General features: G+C 41.1%; 1 long non-coding RNA gene across 7 annotated transcripts in view; it reads right to left on the reverse strand.

Moving 5' to 3' along the window:
- The window catches only part of LOC103279101 (uncharacterized), an 82,129-nt gene extending 70,641 nt beyond the window's left edge, over positions 1–11,488 (reverse strand). For 4 of the 7 annotated variants that reach the window (XR_009999898.1, XR_009999896.1, XR_009999894.1 and 1 more), the window contains exons 1-2: positions 11,226–11,488; positions 9,361–9,478 (exon numbers count right to left, since the gene is read on the reverse strand). This is a non-coding gene — a long non-coding RNA (uncharacterized LOC103279101). The remainder of the gene's footprint in view (positions 1–9,360; positions 9,479–11,225) is intronic. The other 3 variants (XR_009999895.1, XR_009999897.1, XR_506556.3) reach the window with 3 other exon arrangements.
- Between the last annotated feature and the right edge of the window lie 6,748 nt (positions 11,489–18,236).

The raw sequence follows: 18,236 nt of genomic DNA on the forward strand, positions 1-18,236 counted from the left end.
ATATAATATAATCATTAGGATAATACTCAGGGCCGGCCTTAGGTAATTTTCAAGTGTAAGCGAACAGAATTTTGGCGCCTCCCCCCAAACCAATCACTGAAAAATAAAAGCGTTGGATAATAAGGAGGGATTAAGGAAAAGCCTATTAAACATCAAATTACATTATGATTTTATAAATTAAGTACCAACATTTCATGTTTTACAACAAATTGACAGAAAAAGCAGTTCAATACATGGTAATGTTATGTAGGAATTACTATATTTGCGAATTTAGCACCAAACATTGAACTGGGATATAGGGCAGTGTGGACTCAGATAACCCACTTCAAAGCAGATATTGTGGGTTATTCTGCTTTGATATTCTGGGTTATATGGCTGTGTGGAAGAGCCCTGAGGGTCCTTAGGAATCCATAGGAATTAAAAGGCCATCGAAAGGGAATCTGGCCCCCGGTATTAAAAAAAAATTCTAAAATCAGGACAGCATAAAGAACAACACTCTGAAAACAGGGGAAATCCAGACAGGAAACAATCAGGGCCAGCTAACACCTCCCAATCAAGGATGCCCCCAGGGAGGAAGCAACCAGGCTTTGAAGATGCAAGGCCATTACATGCTAATCAAGGTGGCTAATGGCAAAATCCACACCTATCTCCAGCAGATAAGAGTTCTTCCTTTCTCCTACCCTGGACATAATAATAATAATAATAATAATAATAATAATAATAATAATAATAATGATGATGAATAATAATAGAAGTCTTATACAATATATTCAGGTCCAGATATGTAACCGCATTTACCTCAATCCCAACAACCTTCACAAACTCTGAGGATGCCTGCCATAGGTGGGGTTAACCATCAGGAGAGAAAGCTTCTGGAACATGGCCAGGCAGCCTGGAGACCTGGCCTCGAGGAGGTGAAGGCAGGCCAGGCCGTGGGCAGCTGTGAAGGCTGGCAGGAGGCCTCGGAGCCTGGCGGGAAGCCCCGGAGGCCAGCACCAGGCCAGCGGGAGGCTAGCAGGAGGCCTTGGCAGCCGGCGCGAGGCCTCGGAGGTCGGCCAGGCCATGGACCTGGGAGGAGGGGGGGATGCGCACATGCGTGCATGCGGGAGGGGCAAGGTGAGGCGCACCTGGAGGGCATGCCCCCTCCCAGCGGAGAGAGGAAAGAAAGACAAAAAAGAAGCTGCTCATTAGGGGCACTGTGCCCCCAGAGGATGGTGCCTTCGGCAACTGCCTACTTCGCCTAATGGTTGAACCGCCCCTGAAATACTGCCTTTGTATTGATACCCCATTAATTAGTTATTATTACGGTAAGAAAGAAACTTGGCCTCCTGATAAAAGTTGGAGTTTCAGAGAATATAATTTGTTTTAAAAACTCTAGTTTGGCACTTTCAATCTGGAACTTTTCTCTGTAGACTTTTGGCTAAAATATGATTTCAAAGTCAGCAACACAACTTGGAAATGCTACCCTTTTGGACCATAGTCCCCAGAATCTCCAGTACTAGGTGCAGGGTTATGGGACTATAATCCACAAAATGATAATGTATTTGTTTTGCCCCAGTTTTAGTCAACTGTAAGTGTGTTCTGGAGCATTATGGCTTCTGAAATATTTGTGTCAGGTTTGTAGTCACATATCTTTCAGCATAAAGATTGTCCTGTTTGTTCAATGTGGACAGTGGAAGATCGTTATTGGAAATCATGGCAGGTATCTTATTGGAATATATACAAACGAACATTCAAGTTACAGTACTTTCTGGGCTGGACTGTGGGAAACTGAGATCATGGGGTCATGGATAAAACCATTTACTATTAAATTATTTGACTTCGGGGCCCAGGGCACCATAGAATAGAACTGGAAGATCTAGATCAGTGGTTCCCAACCTTTGGTCCTCCAGGTGTTTTGGACTTCATCTCCCACAATTCCTGACAGCTAGTAAGCTGGTTGGGTTTTCTGGGAGTTGAAGTCCAAGACCACTGCCTGACCAAGGGTTGGGAACCATTGATCTAGATATTTTACAAGGTACAGTAATGTGACTCCACGGTAAATTCTTGGAAACTTATCATAGAACAGGTCTGCACAACCTGTGGTCCTACAGGTGTTTGGGTCAGGGATTCTGGAAGCTGAAGTCCAAAACATCTGGAGAACCACTGGTCATACAGGTCTGTCACAGAATCCCCTGGATGACCTAGTAGATATCTAGAGGTCACTTTTCCCATGGCTCTCATGCATACAATTGCCATAAACTGAAGTTGGTTTAATGCAGTGGTTCTCAACCTGTGGGTCCCCAGATGTTTTAGCCTTCAACCCCCAGAAATCCTAACAGCTGATAAACTGGCTGGGATTTCTGGGAGTTGTAGGCAAAACAACTGGGGACCCACAGGCTGAGAACCACTAGTTTAATGGCAAATAGCAACAACAAAATCAGTGCACACATACCAGGGCCGGCCCCACCATAGAGGCCACGTGAGGCGGCCGCCTCGGGCGCAGGTCCCCGGGGGGCACCGTCAGGCTTCCCCCGCCCCTGCAGGGGGGCGCTTTTCCTCACCCCCTGCGCGGCGCCGGCGGGGGGGGGCGCTCTTCTCCACCCCCGCTTAATATTTTAAATTATATCTGGCCGGCCCTGACACATACACACATCTGTAGAGTCTGAGACTTCTACCTTTTGTTCATGTGCACAAAATGTAAATACAGGCAGTGGCAAAAAAAAAAAGAAAGAATAATGGACAAGACAAAGCATGTTCCTTCTTCCTTCAAAAATCTCAGCTCCCAATTACAGATCTAGAAGGCACCTGCAAATTACAGCTGGGTGATTTGAAATATAGCTGTAGAAAACTTTATTGTCAACAACTGAAATAAGGAGGAAATCAATTTTCTTTTGGTGTCACTGTGTTCATATTTGTCAGTGGAGTGACTCACACCTAACTGACAATTTGTTCCTATGTTGTGTGGTTAATTACAAAGATAAGGCATATTCCTTATTGAAAGATAGTGCATGGAGCCTAGGGACTATGGGAAAATTGTGAGGACAATTTGCTAAGTTTAAATTAGCATAGGTTAAGGTGAAAATGGAGATTCAAAAGGACAACTCTGTACTAGTGATCAAAGAGTAAGATGCTTCATCCTGTTTAATTTTATGTGCCATTTTAACAGTGCAAACATTTTCGTATTCATTTCCAAAGTATGTCTTAGTAAAACAATAAAAGAATTGTTTGTAGATATGGGGGAATTAGCACGGCCTTCATTCTACAAATCTGATGGGATCACATTGTAGCCACAAGATAAAAGATGTTATTGAGATTGGTCTCATAAGGTTCACTCGTGATAACGTAGTAGTTTTGAATGTTTCAAGGTTTCCTCTTGACATTAAGTCTAGTCGTGTTCGCCTCTGAGTGGTGGTGTTCATCTCCATTTCTAAGCCGAAGAGCTGGCGTTGTCCGTAGATGCCTCCAAGGTCATGTGGCCGGCATGACTGCATGGAGGTGCCATTACCTTCCTGCCAGAGCAGCACTTATTGATCTACTCACATTTGCATGTTTTCAAACTGTTAGGTTGGCAGAAGCTGGAGCTAACAGTGGGAGCTCACCCCACTCCGTGGATTTGAACTGCCAACCTTTCAGTCAGCAAGTTCAGCAGCTCAGCGGTTTAATCTACTGCACCACCAGGGGCTTTTTAGAGGGCCCAAAATATCTGACCTGTAAAGTAATTAACTTACAAAGGAGCCTGACAGCCCTGTGGAAGGGAATCTTTAAAAAGTCCTTAGTCTCAATGTGGACATATCCAATTACTTGGAAGTGAGTATGTATTCAGAAGTACTCATTTCTAGTGTATTTATGCAGGTATCAAATCTTCTCAGTCCCTCTAACCAACAGTAGCTCTTGGGATGTGTGAGAGTTCAGTTCCACGTCTACCATAGAATGGAATGGATAGACTTCTATTTAGATTAGCCTTGTAGTCTTAGGCCATTGGCCATCCTGTCTTTCTACTCTCATGCTCTATTGTTTCTGCTCTGAGAAAAGTTTTGAAAATTGCCGTTTTCGAAGAGTGTTCCCAGTATAAAGCTTATTCTGCACAAAATTCACATGTCATTGATTTGTAGGACATTTTCTGTGTAGGTAACATATTAATCTCTGCAGAAAAAACTCATTTTCTGTGTGAAACCCATCTCGGAATCATTAAGTCAGAATGGCTCATCAAGTCCAATCCCCTGTGCAATACTGGATCTCCAGTGAAAGCATCCTCAGCAGAAGGTTATCCAGCTGTCTATGAAAAATTCTACCACCTCTCTGGATAATTTTTTTTATCGTGTCAGAAGCTACTTGAGAACATACTGCAAGTCGCTTCTGGTGTGAGAGAATTGGCCGTCTGCAGAGACGTTGCCCAGGGGACACCTGGATGTGTTACCATCCTGCTGGGGGGCTTCTCTCATCTCCCCACAAGCTAGAGCTGACAGATGAAAGTTCATCCCATCTTGTGGATTCGAATCGCCAACCTTCAGGTCAGCAGTTCAGCCAGCACAAGGGTTTAATCCGTTGCGCCACTGGGCAATTCGTTCAATTGACAAATTGCTCTTGCTGTCAAGAAGTTTCTTAAAATTTCAATTTGAAATTTTCTCTCCTAAAACTTAAACCCATAGATCTTGTTCTTCTCAGACAAGAGGCTTGCAGATGAGGTGTAGAACTTATAGAAATGCTGAATTAAGCTGCACAATCATGCCTCCATCTTCCCAGAAGATGGCACTATAACTGTACTGAAAGGCAAAATAAAGAGACTAGCTCCAAATTCAAACACGCATACACACTTGTGCTTGCAATAACAGCTCATTCTGTCTGTTGTGTTGAATAGCTATCTATCATTTCCAGTTTTCCCATGCATATCTAACTATGTTTCCTACTTTTAATAATAAAAGGCATAATATGAGAAATTAATTTATATAGATTAAACATTTTAGTGACAATTTCTATACATAGAATTGACTGAAATAGTCAGCCTGTCTATATGACTCATATTAAAAATCTAACAAAACATAACATAGAAATAATTTAGCCATTTCCATAAAGTAAAAGGTAAACGTTTCCCCTGACGTTAAGTCCAGTAGTGACCGACTCTGGGGGTTGGTGCTCCTCTCCATTTCTAAGCCGAAGAGCCGGCGTTGTCCATAGATATCTCCAAGTCATGTGGCGGCATGACTGCATGGAATGCTGTTACCTTCCCGCCGGAGCGGTACCTATTGATCTACTCACATTGGCATGTTTTTGAACTGCTAGGTTGAATTACTAGCTTAAAACTGAAGGTCTGAAAAGAGAGAAGTACAAAACTCTGCCTGTAAAACTTCCTTGTTTGTCAAACTCCATGGGCTGGGCCTGAAGCTATATAGTGAGCTAGTGACTGGCAAATTGTCTTGGAAGACCCCACCAAACATGAGTTGAGAGTAATGTAGCCATCCAGATATTGTTGGACTACAGCTTCCATCCGCCCTAGCTGCCATAGCTAGTGGTGAAGAATGCTGGTGGTTGCATTCACAGTAGCATTAGCAGAACCATGCAATACCAACAGACAGCTAAGACAGCTATGGCCTTCAATGTTTTATACTTAAAGCTCCCATCATCTCTAATCACCAGAGCCAATGGTGAGGGATTCTGGGAACTGTAGTGAAAACAGACTTTTGTGCCTCACCAATACTTTATCTTGAGTGAAAGCAGTTTGGGAGCAGATGCCCTTCTTCCTGGTTCTAAGAAGGAGCCCTCTTCTCTTTTGTAGAGCAATGGTTTTGGAGAGGACCTGAACTGCAGCTGCTGCTAAAAGTGGCTGCAATACAATTTGAAGATTGTTGTTATAGTAGTGCCTTTTTTGGGAACGATGTATTTCTCTCGAGAGTCAAGCATTGAGGTCTGTGAGATGGCTGCGCATTGGGTCTAAGAATTGGAAGTAGAAGCTGAAGAGGTGCCAGAAACATCAACAGAGGGAGCACTTTGTAGGCTGAACTTCTCAGGTGGTAAATTTTGGTTGACTGCCTCTAGCCTGATTTCATCCTAAGCATCCTAGCCAGTCAAGGATCGCAGTAAGGAAGTCACAATGCTGGGAAGTCAATCAGATTTGGCCAATTGTTGGTTTCATGGAGTTCAGACTAAACCAATCATTTCTGGATAAATAGGCATCATTTGAGGTCAGCTATGGCAAACATGGTATTCCCCGTAATAACCTATGGATGCAAGAGCTGGGCCATAAGGAAGGCTGAGCAAAGGAAGATAGACACTTTTGAACTGTGGTGTTGGAGGAAAATCCTGAGAGTGCCTTGGACCACAAGAAGATCCAACCAGTCCATACTCCAGGAAATAATGCCCGACTGCTCACTGGAGGGAAGGGTATTAGAGGCAAAGTACTTTGGCCACATAATGAGAAGACAGGAAAGCTTAGAGAGGAGAGTGATGCTGGGGAAAATGGAAGGAAAAAGGAAGAGGGGTTGCCCAAGGGCAAGATGGATAGATGGTATCCTTGAAGTGTCTGGCTTGACCTTGAAGGAGCTGGGGGTGGTGAGGCTGACAGGGAGCGCTGGTGTGGGCTGGTCCATGAGGTCACGAAGAGTCAGAAGCGACTGAACAAATAAACAACAACAAAGTGGTAAACACACACACATCTTTTTGGCTGAGACCCTGTGATTACTGCCGTTCCAGGGGCAAAGCCCTAATTGGTCCTTTTTTGGGATTTTATATCTGCAGTGTCAGATTTGTGGCACAAGGGTCAGGAAAAAGGTACCAACCACCCCTTGCATATTGCTTGCAAGGCTTCTTTGCACTTAAAAAAAAAAAGCAGCAATGTGGGCTGAGAAGATAAGGTCTTTTAATCCACTCTGGTCTAGTATCCATTGGATGAAGCTTCCCTTCTACTTGTGCTTACAATAGAATCTAACCCTTCATTTACCTTTAGTTTTGCCCTATTGATATTATAATTAAACATCTAGACTTGGTTCTTTATTGTCAATGATGATTGCATGGATAGAAAATCAATAGGAATTATTACAATACCTACAATACTGGAAAAAAAGAGGGCGCTACCATTATTTTGCTACATCTACAAATCACATAGTTCTATTCAATTGATAACCTCTCCCTACATTTGTAATTTTTCAGAGAAGTAAAAAAATCCCTATGCATTAGTTGCCTTATTGTCCAAAGTCGAGAACGTAGGTTTTCTGAAAGCTTCCCTGCAGAGCTTCAGAGGGAATGGTTTTTGCCCTGCTTTTCCTCCAGAATCAGCATGCTAGCTTCAATGTTTTTTTCTTGTTCCCTCTTTCCTTCTCTTTCCTCCAAACCCCCCCCCCTCCCATTTCAAACAGATCAGACTGCAGCCTTTTAAGCATGGGAAGATATTACCCAGCAGCCTTTAGGATTATGTTATCAGCTGCAACCAGATGGAGCCTATCAGGACTGTGTCAATCACAGTACACCTGTTGATCTCGTCGGGGCCAAAAAAATTAATTGCGTATAATTTTTTTGGAAAAAAAAGCACAATGCAAAAGAGAAAAGGCAGCGGGAAAGGGGAGGAAATAATGACTCAGTGCACGTGACATTCAGAATAAATAAATTTAAATCGAAAAGAGAAGGGAGACAAAAGAAAAACGTTGCCTTCTAGTTCTATTTATACTGGAAATGAACCAATTCTTTTGCCTTTGAAAGCACAGAAAGAAGGCAGTGTTTAGGACAGAAAGTCCACGGTAGAAGATATTAGTGATTTCTGGTAGATAATAGGCACACAAATGCTGTGCAAGATGTTCTCTTTGAGGCTAAACCTCCGACATTGTGGTTTTAAAGGTGAGCTCAGGCAGCTATGAGGGATGAGTTAAAAAAGGCAGGTATAGGAGAAATCCAAACTCACCATTTTGACCCTTTGGCTTTGGCTTTGAGTGCTTAAGACTTTAAAAATGTGGGTTCAGGTTCCTGTGCAGGTTTAGGCTTTTAACACACCTATGGAGGCATGTTTTCAATGGTCTTAAATCGATAAGCTAGACCAATTTGTCTCTTATGCAAAGTTGGATGGATTGCTATTTTTGTTTTTCTCATGCTTTTTTAAAAGCCATCTTTATCTTTTTTTCATTTGAATATAATGCAAGCTGCTTTGGACATAATCTTGTGGGTAAATGGCACACAAATATATAGATGATACAGAAAAATGTGGCAATGGACTAAGTGTGTGTGTTAAGAATGATGCTATGAAGAAGGTTGTTCACCCCTTTAGTGAACTCCATGCAGAAACAAATATCAGGAGATGGGGAAACATTTTTTTTAAAGTAGAGTTTCCCAAATCCCACAGTCAGTATGCCACTGCCCATGTAATCCCCAGCATATGTGTTGATACAGAGCTTGTGAAATTGACGTTTTTGAACTATTAATTTCAACAATCCTCCAGTTAGTATGGCCCTGATCCTGGGGTGTCAAACTCACTTTCATTGAGGGCCACATCAACATTACAGTTGCTTTCAAAAGGCAGTTGAATCCATGGACAGGGAATCTCTTGAAACAGAGGGCCAACTATATTTTGTGACCAGTGTTCTTTAGTTTTCACCTAATTTGAGTATCCAGATGTTATTGAATGACAATTCTCATCACCATGCAGACTGGGGATAATGGGAATTGCAACCCAATAGCACCTGTTTCTCTGAGGTTGGGGAAAGGTTAAAAGACATTTTAAAGTCAGACATCATATCCACAACCCTTGTGTCTAAATTAAAACCTCACTATCCTGACTCAGCAGAACAAACTGCAACCTTCTAAGTATTAATGTATCACAACTCACATCAGCAACAGGGCCTTGAGTTTGACACATGTGCCATAATGGCTATAGCATTCTTAGGATTGTAGTACAAAGACCTTTTACAAGCTTGTTTCCAATATAGAGGTGTAGCTATTGGGGGTGGGGCTGAAGGTGCTATTCTCCAAAATAAGAATCCCCACTCCAATTAATTTTTTTCTATGTTCTCCACATTTCTAGCATTTTGGTAACTCAAGTTTCACCTGAGCACTTAGCCATACATTTAGATATTCAGAAAAGGGGAGCTGGTAAAGGTAACAGCCTCCATGCAGTCATGCTGGCCACATGACTTTGGAGGTGTCTATGGACAACACTGGCTCTTCAGCCTAGAAATGGAGATGAGCACCAACCCCCAGAGTCAGACACAACAAGACTTAAATGTCAGGGGAAAACCTTTACTTAAAGTTACCAAAGGAATGTGAATACTGCAAATGAAAGTGTTTTAATTGTGGTCCATTTTTCAATACCTCACTCTCTGCAGTGCTAGAAATGGGGTAAGGAAAAGTTCAGTTTGCTTCCCCTGTAGCTGTACAGTTGCAGTGTGGATAATTACTCACCTGTTTTTTGAAGAAGGAAAGCACCTGTGCAGCTTATCCTAATGGAGGTTCAGTCTCAAAAATAAGTCTTGTAGACTTCAGCAGAGCTTACTTAGATGTAAGTATGCATTTATACAGCCTTTAAAAACAAATAGGAAGGCATCAGAGCAGGAGAAGTGATAGATGAATGCATTTAAAATCTTCCCGGTTTTAAAGGGTAGACATCCCATATATGGAGGAGCTATTATCTCAATATATACTTTTGTTAGATTTATATCTCACCTTTCTTACACTGAGCAGAAAGCAGAACATATATCCCCCTGACTTTATCCTGTGAGAGAGGTCAGAATTTATGTCCCTGGACAAAGGATGAGTAGTACATTTCATGGCTCAGTGGGGACTGAATACTGTATCTCCCAAGCCAACATTCTTACTCCTGTGCCACATTGTTCCATAATTATTTGTCTGAAGCTAAAGAAAAAAAGCTACCTACAAATACCAAGCATTTTTCCGGCCTAGTTTGTCACTCCAAGGAGACTGAACATACTGTGACAAGAACATACTGTGCTTTCTGCTGTCGGTCTAAGACTTGCCGAGGGTAAGAAGCAGAAGATGAGATTTTATCAGAATCCTCTGGTCTTGGTGGCTGAGCTTTAGAAGACACATTGCAGATGGGAAATAATAGGGATGTATCCACAAACAAGTTACAGATCAACTCTAAATAAAGAATTATGGGTGCATCTCCAGCAAGATGGGAAGAGAAGAAACCTTGAATTAGGTCTTTTGCTAGAAAATGTGTTCTGCCTGCTCTTCTCAACCTGTCAACTTGACACAACAGGTTCCAAGGAATAGTGCAACAGTGACATCCAGTGGTGTTAGAGGTCCAGTCCATATAATATAGTTCTCTTCTCATCATTGCTCAGTATTACTACTATCTGTATAAGGCAACAAGAAAAGTTAATGTTTTGTAATGCGCTGCCATTTCGGTAGAGAAGAAATATAGCAACCAGGCAAGGCTGGGTGGAGGGGTTGTTGGAGGCAATATTAGATGTTCCAGTAGCCTGCCCTTCACATTTGCAGGTTTCCCTTTTGTGGATTTTTATTAATATGTTCTGCCTAGGAATCTCTAGGTCCTTCATTGCATCTATATGACTAACTTCAGCCAAAACTTGTTCATACAGTCGCAGTGAAGGATCTAGAGATTCTTAGAGAAAATATTGTTTGTTAAGTCATCTGCCACAATTCTGTCACACACTATCTATAGTCTTCTCTCAGGTTACAAAAAGCTTATGTTTTTAATGGGTTGTTTTTGTTTTTTTGCTGTGAACATGAGGGATTAATGTAGTTGATAATTCACATTCTTATTGTTTACACTAAGTTTGGCCTCATTTGTTTCATTCCAGTTTATGCATTTTAAACTGATGAGCAACTAATCTAGGTGATATCATATTGTCTGCTAAAATTATACTTTCAAATGGAACTATAAAGCTATAAATCTAGAGTACCCAAACTAAGGTCTGTGGACCTCCAAGGTCATTTACCCTAGACTTAGGGCCCTTCCAAAATGCCATATAATCCAGAAAATCAAGGCAGAAAATCCCACAATATCTGCTTTGAACTGGGTTATCTGAGTTCACACTGCTATATATTCCAGTTCAAGGTAGAAAATGTGGGATTATATTCAGCTGTGTGGAAGGGACCTTAAGGTTACCCTAAGTCTGAAACGACTTGAAGGCACACAACAGCAGGAACAACAACAATTCTAATTAACATCAGCCAAAGTGTAACAGTGTATTAAAACAGTCCTTCAAAGAGCTAAACAGCAGCAAAATCCAGTATTTTAAAACAAAGGTAAAGTATAGGAGATGAACCATTAGTCCACCTACCTGAGTAGTGTCAGCAGTTCTCTATGCTTTGAGACAAAAAGAGCCATCAGTGGAGGAAAGGGGAATTGTTTGAATGATTGGACACACCTGTCATTACCATTGACAGCTGGACCTGATATTTTCTGTGTTGTCGAAGGCTTTCATGGCCGGGATCACAGAGGTTGAGGATCTGAGGATGCCTGCCATAGATGTGGGCGAAACATCAGGAGATAATACTTCTGGAACATGGCCACACAGCCCAAAAGACATACAACAACCCTGTGATATTTTCTCCTTGTTGATCATGTTGAACTTAAATCCTTGAAAATGGGTTTTATTATCTTGAATGTATTTTTTAAAAGGTAAGTTATACAAATTATTCCAAATACCTAAACTATAAGATCTTCAACATATTAATTCATATTTTACCAGTGCTTCAGGTTTTCAACAAGCCCAAGGGTGAATATCCCATTCAGGTTGTCAGTTTCGTGTCAGCTGATCCTCTAACCAAAATCATCTGGCAGGCACCAAATGCTATCAAAAGCTCTTCTTTCAAGCCTGCCTTCCCCAGATGATTTAAGTTTAAAATCCTGGAGAGGTCTCGCTGTTCCAGACACTGAACAACATGTGCCATGCAGCCTCCCCTCTGCAATCCAGTATTTGATATCCATAGTTATGTCCCAAGGCCAGATATAACACTAGGCAGAGTGAAATGTCGGACTTTGATAACCAATTTGCAATGACATGGAAGAGCAACAAATTGATAATTATTCAGTGTATTGCTATTGTATTTCTTACTTGAGGAAGCAAAATGCCACTAGATTTCCTGCAAATTTCAAAATATGCACTATGTTGTTATGTACTTTGACTGGGTGATAAGGGGGTTATTTGTTGAGGGGATTTTTTAAAGGAACTTTTCAAGTTTGATTCTGAATGGCAGACTAATAATACTTGTTCAAGCTGATAAGCTGCTTGCCATTTCCATTTCAAATCAGGTGTTGCTTATCATTGGGAACACAGATCCTGCCATACCATTGTAACACATAGTCTCTCTCTCTTGCCAGTGTTTCTGGGTGATTTCAGGGTGGCTAGAGGCTCCAGCTGACCTCAATTGGCCAGGCTATTAGGTCTTAAAACCTAATAAGATCACAGCAGTATCTTTAGAACAATGTACAGAGAACCTTTCTCTCTGGTTGAATGTTTAAAATGGCAGGAGGCCAATCCTTTCTTAATGACTTAGCACAGCAGCCCAGTTTGAGGGATGCAGCTGTTTAAAAAGTGAGCCAAAGACCCTTAGGAAGCCAGCAACCGAGGGGTTGTCCCCGCACAAAGCACAAGCAGGAATAGCTCATCTCTCCCTTCTTGTGTCTTCTTCTGTACTAAGGAATGGTCTTAGCCAGATCAAGATAAAGCTTATTATTGGTTATGCAAGAGCCTGTTTTTGATTGGTTCTGAAAGCACCAATCAACAGATTGGAGTGTAAAGTATTCTTGGGTGGCTCCAGGATGATTTTGTATTATGAGCTCCTTCACAGGCAAGATAGGGACAATTTAGGGTTTCCATAACTTATAAATTACCTGGAGCTAGAGTTGGTCCTCCACATCCAAGGATTCTGTATCCACAGATTTCTCTCAAGGCTTTTTAAAAAAGTTTTTAAAAACCTCCAAAAGCTAAGCCTGGTTTTAGCCTTTTATAGAAAGGACATATTTATTGATCCATTGTATATAATAAAACTTGAGCATCAATGGATTTTGGTATCCACAGACACTCCTGGAACCAACCCCAGCAGATAGGAAGTGTCCATGATATATCACAATAATAGAAATTGGGTTAGATCCTGTAACAGAGGTCCCTTTGGCTTCTTGTTCCCCAGACTTGAACCTTTACCTTAAAGCAGACATAGGCAAACTTTGGTCAGTAGGCTGTTAGTAATTATATGAGTTGAAGTCCAAAACACCTGGAGGGCCAATATGTCCAGGCCTGTCTTGAAGGTTTGTGCTATGGGACCACCTGGAATGAAAAATAATGCAGTCTGAATGAGGCCTTGAGGTTTTTTGCCTGACCTATCCTAAAAGTGTGTGTAATCATTTTCTACCTAGTTTAATGAAAGATCTGGCCATGGGCAAGAGCCATTTATAATGAGCAATGCGGAGAATGAAAAAGAAATGTAATTAGGCAGAGTTAACAATGGTTTGTGTTTTCTACTGCTATGTGGCCTCTGTTTCACACTCCAGGAGAGCAAGGATTAAAGACTCCAAACACGTATCTTTCCAAGAAAGAGTAAATCATTACCATGTGTACATAATTGCTAGGATCTGATGCTAGGACTTATTCATAGATTAATAAAGTGTTTGTCTGCTGTAACAAAAAAACAATAAAGAGACCTACAGACACTAACAAACAACAGTTTCGCAGAATTGTACCACTAGGATCAGACTATGTGTGGCATTAAACACATGCTGTAGTTAACTGTGTATGAATATGTTATGTAAGTAGCGAAAGCATAAGCAGCTTTGGGAAGATGGCTGGCAGAAAGAATTTAGTTCAAGGGTGAGAAAATTCATTCAGTCTGTCGGGCAAATAAGAGCTCAGGAAAGTTTTCCAAGGCTATATTCTAGAAGAAACTTGAAGAGAAAACCTTGATAGCAAACATACCAGCATATTTTTTTTGTTTAAAGTTATTACTGCCAGTAATTAAGCTTTAGGAGAGGCATTTCAACCTTTTAGAAAGGGAATACAACCCTTAAAAAGTTGAGAAAAGATTTAATGCTAAGGTGAACATGATCATTTGAGGACTGTTGAGAAGCAGACGGAGTCCCAGGGACTGAAGTTCACCAACCTTGATTTAGATGTTTCCTTTGTTTCAGTATTCTTGCCTCCACCTTTCTCCAAAACTGCTAATTGAATTTTGAAGGAAACTTCTATTAATGCCAATAGGTGCTTCTTTTGAAATGCAAATATTGAAACTAGGAAAGAAAAAGATAATACTATTTTGCTGTTGTGTGCCTTCTAGTTGTTTCAGTTATGGAGAAACTTAAGATGAACCTATCATGGGATTTTCAAGGGCTGAGAGAGTACGATTTGCTAAGCAAGAGATCTCCGTAAGATTCCATTAGGGTTGCCTCCAAAAAATCCTGCAAATCTCTTGGGAAGAGAGGTGGACAAATGTCGGTGTTCTGGGAAGAAGCAAAGAACTCCCACATTGAAATTATTCTCTACCCTCAACTTCGCTGGACCAGCCATATTTTCCAAATGTCTGATCACTGTCTACCACAGTTGCTTTTTTCTCAACTTAAGAACAGAAAATAGAGCATAAGTGGACAACAAAAGAGATTTAAAGATGCACTTAAAGCTAATTTTTAAAATATGTTATAAATACAGTAGAGTCTCACTTATCCAACACTCGCTTATCCAACGTTCTGGATTATCCAACGCATTTTTGTCGTCAATGTTTTCAATACATCGTGATATTTTGATGCTAAATTCATAAATACAGTAATTACTATGTAGCATTACTGCATATTGAACTACATTTTCTGCCCAATTTGTTGTATAACATGATGTTTTGGTGCTTAATTTGTCAAATCATAACCTAATTTGATGTTTAATAGGCTTCTTCTTAATCTCTCCTTATTATCCAATGTATTCGCTTATCCAACATTCTGCCGGCCCATTTATGTTGGATAAGCGAGACTCTACTGTACCAAGAACTGAGAAGCCCTAGCACTCGAGTATTGTAATAGGAGGTAATACAAATACAGGGTGAAAGGAAGAAACGTGTCAAGAGGAAGGCGTGTCAAGCCAACCTTTGTCGGGACCGCCTTCCATCTGGAAATATATGTCCTCAAGACCATATCAATCCAGAATAAGTCTTCACAGTCATTTACTGCCAAGACTACTTCTGGAACACATCATACTTGCTTACAAGTGATTGCCCATGATGACGACTGCTTACACAACAACAAAACATGCATACATAGTTTGCCCCTGAAAGTCACTTCTGGTAAGGAACAAAGATAGAGTGACTATATATGGCAGAATAGGGATCCATTTGATGGGATTCAATACATTATAATTTGTTTTCATTGGGATTCTTAGCATGTGAAGGAACATGAAAGAGTGCCTCTGAGCGTGCGTAGATTTTTTTCTTGAACCCTCAAAGCCAAGCCAGTTCCTACAGCAATGTTAGCTTTTGGGCCAGCTCAGTGATTTTCACCTTGCAATTCTTTGCTTTAATAAATCAGAATGGCATCTTACTGGGAGAATGTGTAAGAATGGGTCTTTGTCAACATTGCCGCAGGTTATTCAAGGACTTCTCATGAAGCTGGTTAGCCAGCTGAGGCCATGAGCCGGATGTCATTAACCCAGAAGCTCAGGCAAAGAAGTGTTGACTGAACTGTGAAATACAGGCAACTCAGATGAAAGTCTCAAATGGGAGGTCTGTGGAAAAGAGGCATGTGCGTACTTAGGATTTACAAATGAGTGATCCTGTAGTGAAACTGAGCTCAATTCAATGGGTCTTGCTTCTGGGGAGACATGCATTCTGTATTGCTGTGCAGGGTTGTATTGTGAGCCTGCAACCTTACACATTAGGAAGTGATCCATGATCAATCAAATGGGAGTCATTTCTGACCTATGGTCATCCTAAGATGAATCTATCACAAGGTTTTCTTGGCAAGATTTTTTCAGAAGAGGTTTGTCTTCCTCTGAGACCGAGAGGGTATCACTTGCCCGAAATCACCCAGTGAGTTTCATGGCAGAATGGGGATTAGAACCCGAGTGTCCAGAGTTGTAATCCAAGGTTCAAACCACTAAACCATGCTGCACATCCGGGCTATAAAACTAAGAATAGATTTGTTACGCTACACCCTGTTTATTCTTTTTATCACCGGGCCCGGGCTGTGGCGCAGGCGGGAGAGCAAGCCAGCTGCAATTAACTGCAATGAATCACTCTGACCAGGAGGTCATGAGTTCGAGGCCGCTCGGAGCCTATGTTTGTTTGTCTTTGTTCTATGTTAAATGGCATTGAATGTTTGCCTATATGTGTAATGTGATCCACCCTGAGTCCCCTTCGGGGTGAGAAGGGCGGAACATAAATGCTGTAAATAAATAAATAAATAGTTAATAATTAATAATAATTAATGATAGTGATAATGACAGTACAATGTATACAGTCAAAAGTCATTTGTTGGCAGAATCTGGCATATAAGACAACCTGATTTTCAAACTTTTCCCTGTAAAACGTCTTTGACCATGTTATTTTTAAGACGCACATAGTCAAAGATGCAATGTTTCTTTTTAGCATGCTTTAGATCAGGGGTCCCCAAACTAAGGCCCGGGGGCCGGATGCGGCCCATTGAAGCCATTTATCCGGCCCCCACAGCACAAGGGCAGAAGGGGGTTGGGCTAAATGTCCCAAGGGGTCTCTTCTTCTCTTACAACCATTATTATTATTATTATTATTATTATTATTATTATTGAGGCTGGGTGGCCATCTGTCAGGGATGCTTTGCTTGTGCTTTTGGTGCACAGAGGCAGAAGGGGATTGGACTCAATGGCCCAAGGGGTCTCTTCCAACCCTCTTTATTATTATTATTATTATTATTATTATTATTATTATTATTAACATTGAGGCTGGGTGGCCATCTGTCAGGGGTGCTTTGCTTGTGCTTTTGGTGCACAAAGGCAGAAGGGGGTTGGACTCAATGACCCAAAGAGTCTCTTCCAACCCTCTTTTTTATTATTATTGTTGTTATTATTAATACTATTATTAATTATTGCTCGGTGGCCAACTATAGTCTGGCCCTCCTACAGTCCGAAGGATCGTGAACTGGCCCTCTGTTTAAAAAGTTTGGGGACCCCTGCTTTAGATGCCTATGGACGAATTAAGATTCCTTCAGCTCAATACCAGTCTCATGCCTGGCTGTGAAATTGGCATGTACTTCTTCCTAAAATGCCATGCAAGAAAATAATCTTTTGTAATTTTGCTAGTGATATTTATAATGGAGTGTGACAGTGTTTTTCAGGTACAACAGAGCTATAAATATACATGTGGTAAAATCTATACACAAGCAAGCCATTTGAAGATTCAGGGAAAATGCAACTGCCTACAGAATAAGGGGTGGTGACGAGCACATAGTTTGCAATTTGAAGATCCCAGGTCCAGTTCCTGGTACCATCAATGAAAAACATCTGACAGAAGATAATGGAGAAAAAATGTCCCTGAGATCAGGATAGCAACTTTGATTCAGAGAAAATCATACCAGGCAGGAAGAAAAGCATCTTCCAAGGTAGCGGTTTACTGATAATGTGTCCATATGATCAGGCAGGATAGCATCTTGATTTTTCTGGGAGGTTTCTTCAGCAGGTTTCTGCAGAGTCAGTTTCCTTGTCAGAAGAGAATGCTGGCATATTTGGAATCAACTATTTATAAATATAAAAATTACCTCCAACTGTCTTGATTTGGCACACAGCTCTAGTTCATCTTCTGTTGCTCCACTTTTTCAGCTGCTTTTCCAAAAAAACTGGTCTGTCTGTCCTCTCCCCCTTTGTCCTCAGCTTGTTTCAGCTGCAGCAAACCAAGTTCAAAGTATAAAACTAGTTTGGACTCCATTAACACACTGCTTCTTAAGATGTGGGTCCTGATCAATGTTGGGGTCACAAAAATTGGCAACAGTAAAAGGTTAACAAATTCCGCCCATTTACTTGATTCTGTTTTTCTATCGATACGTCAATTCAATTAAACTTTTGCCATCTCAATATGCATTGCTCCAAAAGTCACTTTACCTTAATTGATGCTTTATATATTCCCTGGATATGTATCACCTAGAGGGGGGAAGTGGGGGAAGCATGGGAAATGGGTGATTTACTCTGATCTGTTAGCAACAGTGTGCAGTGTTTACAGTGGACACTGCAGAAAATGCTTCAACTGTACTCCACAAAAAGGAAAATCGGTCTGTTTAGCAAGCCTTGCAAATGCTGATTTATTTTCAGCATTTTTAATATCTGTTTTTTATATATACAGTACATGGG

The sequence above is a fragment of the Anolis carolinensis genome, chromosome 6, assembly GCF_035594765.1.
Source record: "Anolis carolinensis isolate JA03-04 chromosome 6, rAnoCar3.1.pri, whole genome shotgun sequence".
Taxonomy (NCBI): Eukaryota; Metazoa; Chordata; class Lepidosauria; order Squamata; family Dactyloidae; genus Anolis; species Anolis carolinensis.